The sequence below is a fragment of the Cupressus sempervirens genome, chromosome 3 (assembly GCF_028749045.1).
Source record: "Cupressus sempervirens isolate cs-2001-9-10 chromosome 3, ASM2874904v1, whole genome shotgun sequence".
In the NCBI taxonomy this organism is placed as follows: Eukaryota; Viridiplantae; Streptophyta; class Pinopsida; order Cupressales; family Cupressaceae; genus Cupressus; species Cupressus sempervirens.
In genome coordinates, this window is record NC_143120.1 from 282,324,950 (window position 1) to 282,331,282 (window position 6,333).

At 29.5% G+C, this 6,333-nt stretch overlaps 1 pseudogene; it reads right to left on the reverse strand.

The window, feature by feature from the left end:
- Positions 1-2,877: 2,877 nt before the first annotated feature.
- LOC149566044 (flavone 3'-O-methyltransferase OMT1-like) lies at positions 2,878-4,252 on the reverse strand (annotated as a pseudogene).
- Positions 4,253-6,333: the final 2,081 nt, after the last annotated feature.

Here is a 6,333-nt window from a genome sequence, read left to right on the forward strand (position 1 = left end):
GGTTAATAGCTTCTTCTTGAATTAAGTCATTTCTACTACTACTTCTAATCTTCTTATTAGAAAAAGGTACATTCAAAGGCTCCATGTCCTTCTTTTCCAAACTTAAATTTAAGTGCCCTTAAATCAAGATCTATCTTCTCTGTTGCTATTACTATTATTCCTAGAGTAACTAAAATAATTACCTATAGTGTCATTACCTCTTCTTCTACTAGCATTGTCTTCTTTACCTTCTAATTTTCCCTTGTCATGAGATGTGTTATTAGATCTACTAATTTTTCCATAAGTTTTGCCTCTACTTTGCTGAAATCTTTCACCTTTTGTACTTTTTATATGTTCTTTAGATTCTTTTCCAATATCTTATCTCCCCTCAATGCATGCAAGTACATGCTTCTTCCACACTTTATATCTTCACAAAATTGATCTCATCTTGAACTTAATTTCTTAGTCTATTTAGGTATCAGCAAACTTTTGAACCTCATCGTCAACATGTACAAATTTAATGTCCAAATTATAAAATTCCTTCATGTAATCCTTCACATTCATATATTTTTGTCTCAAATTTTTTATTCTCCTCAACAAAGTTAACATGATAATCAATGAGAAGAAATTTAGTTTTTAACTTAGGAATCATTTTCTTCCAAGTCTTGACCTTTTTTTCTTTCTTTTTCTTTTTCTATTAGTTTATAAGTGTTCCCTCCAAAGATAAGAATGACCTCTCAATTTAGTGGCTATCATCCTTACTTTCATGTCACTAGGGTTACATTCATAACCAAAGTATTTTTCCATATCAGTGATCAAATCCAACAAAGAATTTGTATCAAGTTTTCCACAATAACTAGAAGGACCACTAGAAGGTCTATATTTGTCTCCATTCAAAGATTTCAGGAGTCTTTCCTTATCCTTCTCTACTCTAGGTTTAGGGTTAGGTGCAACTACTTCTAGATCATTGACATCATCAATATGTACTCATATTCTATAGGTGATCTAAATAGCATCAATTCTTGTTGCAATCTATCTCAAGATGTCCATGATAGCATTATTTGCATTTCCTCTACCTCAACCATTTTGACAATAGTTCCTACAAGAGTTGTAACTCTCTACAATAGTTACTACCCGAGCTTCTAAGCTCACTTATTGTAATTCTATTGTATATGACTAGAAATAGGTAGGCTTTATGCCTGGCACATTGTAAGATAATTTTTTCACCAAATATGCACATTGGAATCAATATAAACTAGAACTCATATGTTTTCCAATTCTACTTCCTGAATTCCCACCTTTTTTTTGATATTCCACATCTTTTCCATATAAATTTTGTTTTTTATAGCTTTATGATTTTTGAGTTTAAAAGTATATATAATGTGTGAATAAGTGTTGTCTCTAGATCATTTTGGGTTGTGAGCTTAATTGTTATTTTAATTTTAATTGCGTAAAACATGATGATTAATTCATTAATGAAGAATGAAATAAATTTAGATGGATTAACTTTTTTAATTCATTATATCATACCTCATTAAGAGTTATTTTATTGGAATCATGATTGAATGTACCTGTATTTTGTTAGCCTGCACTATTCATAATTTCATAATATTACTTTACTCTTTATTTTAGAAAAGTAATCAATGAAATGAGTAAAAGATTATTTTTTATAATATATCCTTGACTATTCTTCAAGCTGTTGAACTTTCTTCTGAGAACCACAAAGTTCTGATATCAATTGTTGGAAATATTCAAGACTATGCTAGGTTACTGAGAGAATAAAAGTGAATTGATAACTTTTAAAACTTTAACAATTTCAATTCTTAATCCAATAATTAATAGTTGTGAACTGATTTTTAGTTTGTTAGGCATATAAAAGCTTGATATGGGATTAAAGTGTTTTTCATATTTTAACATCCTAGAAAAACAAAACGGGGTTGGAATTTGTTAAATGCGTCGAGAAATTGGGTTCTTTCTAAGGTTCTACGGTGGATTATGATTACCTATCCAGGAATATATCATAAGTTTATTAACATTTCGATGATTATAAACTTGAACATCGCAGCGAAAAGAGTGCAGATCTTTTCAAAAAACAAATAAAATTTAATAGTATCAGTCGGGTTTTTGAGAGGATAGACGTAGAAGTAACTGATTTTGCTGTCAGTATCAGCCATACAAATATTTCTGCCGGTGACTATATTTTATATGAGAACTAAGCTGAATTATCATATTGAAGCATTAAATGTAACTAATTAGTTGAATGATAAATGGCAATTATTTCCTAGATCGATATTAGCTAAATAGATTTAATTTAAGAAAAGACAGAATGGTTTACGTAAAACATGAAGTTCTGTTTTCTAGCCCAAAATCAAGCAATTTCAACTGAGTGCTTAAGATTGTTTTCAGACACAGACATTTAGACTTCATTTGTGAAAACGCATTAATTGTGTAATTGTGTAGACTACAATGAATTTGTAAGAAAGGATAACATAAATCATAAAAGTCCTATTTAATATTAATCATTCATCATATAAGGACTTTACAATATTCATCATTACAATTATAATAAAATATAAAGAAGAATTAACATTCAATCTAATGTATCAAATCATTTTTTATATAGAAATGTATTTTTACAACTTAATATCATTTTCTTCCAACTTAACATTATTTTCTTTGGCGAAATATTATATTTATATTAATAATAACTGGTTCAAAAAAGTTGGTCATTCCCTGATACATAAAAGGATGCAGAAAAAGAAATACTGCATCAAGAAAGAGTATCTATCAACACTAATAAATCTAATTATTAGAGATTTAGATAAAACTATGTCTGAAGAGGGATCCTTTTAGGATTATTTAAATAAGAACATAATATTATAATATCCTACAAATACTTTAAAACTTAGATATTTCTATAAGTACTTGGAGAAATGGTAGTTTCATGGTACTATAACTCTTAAACCCTACCTTGAGAAATAATTGGCTAAATTCTTCCTCACTTCTCTCCTTTCCACCCATGGTAAAGATGGTCAAATGTATGTCAGACAATAATCCTAGTCGATTTCTTCCTTGAGAACCCTATAGCAGTGCTTCAACAATTAAGACCTTCCCATGCTTTGGTGTTGCTTCATAGATCTTCTTCAAAAGTTCTAAACACTTCTCATTATTCCAATCATGTAAAATACACTGCAATAAATATGACAATAGCTCTTAATTTGTAGACATAATTATTGATGTAGCAAATAAAGTAAAGAAACAACAAAAGAAGACAATAATTGTTAAATGAATTGCTAACAAGCATAATGTTGCTATAGCAAAGAAAGATAAGAAGTCAACAAAGACAAAATTATATTCTTTCTTAATGACATATCTTTTACCTTCACGAAAATTATGTCTTCAAATAGAATTTTCTCAAACATGTTCCCACAAGCATGCTCCGCTCCTGGTACCAAAGGTGCAATTGCAATGCTAAGACAAGTCAAAGCTAAAGCTATATTATTAGATGAGTTCTATTGCAGAAGTTCATATAAATGAGATGAGACTGTTCAGTGGCCACCCTTAAAAATCACACACTAAGAAAAAAATTAAGCTTGAAAAATAAGTCAATTTTGACTATTTAATACTTTTAGTCTAAAAATTAAGTTTTTCATCTAAAGATAAAATCTTAAAGTGTGATGTTTAAGCCGTCCACTACTCATCTGATATGGGAGGTGCAGTTGAAATGTCCAAGTTAATGCATGCAGATCCCACTCTTCCAGCTACATCGACCACACTCCTCGCACTCTTGAATCCATCATACATCTTTACTACAGAAGCCATGACATCTTTTGTATGGCAAGCCATGGCCTCATTAAGAAGCTTGTTGGTTACAGCATTTGAGCCCACATATTCCCAAGGGCTCATGCCATGGACTTTTATAGGGGTGACATCCTTCCAAGACAGCATCTTGAAAGTACTGGTAACTATCCTGGTAAGCTTTCTCTGTAAATAATAGCACAAATGGAACACAAGAATCCCTATCTTCTTCCTTCACTAGCAGCTTGGAAACACTGTTTAACCCATACTTCATTTGCTTGCTTTGCTCATCCATATCTTCAGTGAAAATTCCACAAGAAGCCAGCAGTCTCAGAATCCTAAACAAGTACTCCTTGTGGGGAACAACCTTAGTTTCTGTGGAGGCAGAAATATGTTCAGCAATTTCATCAACAGAGAGAGGCTTTCCTCTGATAATTTGGGGAATGTTGAGCAAGACAGCAGCTTTGAGAGCCATGGAGATGGGCTATCATTTTTCAGTTTTTGGTGAATTGAAGAGATCTGAATGACTCAATAAACAATTTACTTCCTTTATAGAGGAAAACTCTGCTAAGGGGATCAAAGTGAGATCATCATGGGTTCGAATCTCTCGGGTACCCAACGAGAGGAATGCTTCCTCACAGTTCATAATAGTGAAATAATTCGCCCAATTTTTATGGACGTACAGTACACGAATAATTTATCACCTTTTACTCTAGAGATTTTGAGACCTTTTTAATGGATTAACGGTAAAATGTCACAATCATTTTCTCAATCCGGACAGGGTCGCCATGTGAAATTTTCGAATAAAAGGACGATGTTAAACTGCAGATGACAGAGTAAATGAACGAAGTTTTAACACGTTCAGCGCTTCTTATGATAGGTCTTTAAAATATCTTTTGTCTTAATCAAATTGGTGATTAAGAAGCCTATCAAATAACAAAAACTATTCATAGTTCCTGATGGATTGGGTACATGACGAAAATTTTAATACTTAATCAGACTATATAGATGTAAGTTCTTATGTGACTGATACTAAAATGTAAAACAAAACAATAGGAGGATGCCATTAATCTTAGAAACAAGGCTGATCATCGAGTTAGTGTAATGAAGATTTCAATTGGAATCAAGAAAGTTCATTCGTATTATGCAGGGAGTAGAATTTGTTTCCATGAAGTCCATAATTAAAAGGCCCAAATCACCCTTAAACCCAAATGGTAGGGGAAGAGACTTATAAGGATCCATTTATGGTGATAGTTTTGTATAGCTATTACACATAGACTAATGGAAGCGTCTGCAGACAGAATGGTATTGATTTATTATTTAATATTTAATTAAAATTATAAAATTCATTATTTTGTAAATTTCAAAGAATTAATAAATTACAATATTCAGTCATTCTGTCAGCTGCATAGCCAATTCATAGACGAATAGTTGATTAGGATATTTAACTTTTTTGATTGGTGATTGGTCAATTTGTAGACCATTATTGAGATATTTCATAATGATTAGGACATTTAACAACAAGTACTAGTAGTAGTGGTGTTTTTTGGGTGAATCATGAACGTATCAAATATTGGGCAAGTGTTTTGAAATGAAACTTTTTACCACTTTGTCCTTTAGATCTCTAGAGGGAGATTCGTGACTACCCATAAGCGAAACCTTAGCTATAAGCTCTTCACTCATTTACACTGACTATTTAGGAATTCTTTAATGACACATTAAAGTTGCAAATATTAAAAATTGATCTAGGAGCCACACGTCAAACTTGCAAATATATAAAAATATGTCAATATACAATGTATAGAACATTTTGAAACTATTTTTTAATAATGTCATTCAATTTCAATGAGAATTTTATTGTCATTTATTTATTTATTAGTTCTCTATAAGCTTAGCACTATTGTATCATTTTTCTTTAACAAGTGCTTAAATAAAACTACTTTGACCTATTAGAATTTATTATGTTTTATATCCTATCATAAATTTTATACTTTTTAAAATTCAAATGCATATTGTTTAACTTTATAATATCTAAAATTTATCTTTCTAGTTTTTGTTTGATTTAATCTATTGAGGTTTATATAGAATGAATTCACACTACTTTTTCAAAAATATAAATCAGAATTTTTATTTAATCTTTAGTCTATCCATCAAGTCCTTAAAATACTAATAACTATTTAATAATTATTTAGATTTTTAAGTTTTTTTTTGTGAATATGTATCTTTAAATTATAATTAATGGAAAAGATCTACTCATCAAAAATAACTACTTAATAATTATTTAGATGTTTAAAATTTTATTTGATATATTTTTACTATACATATATTGATAGATATGTTGATTAATTGTTATATTATTTTAAAAACTATAATAACATTTAACTATTATTTAGATATTATTGTTTATTATTCAATAAATGATTAATTGTTTGAAAATATTTTGAGTAATTTAAAATAATTTTTATTTATGTGACAACATTTCAATAATCTAGATATTATAAAATAAAATCTAATATAATTAGTTATAAAATTTGAAAATAATTACAAAACATCTTA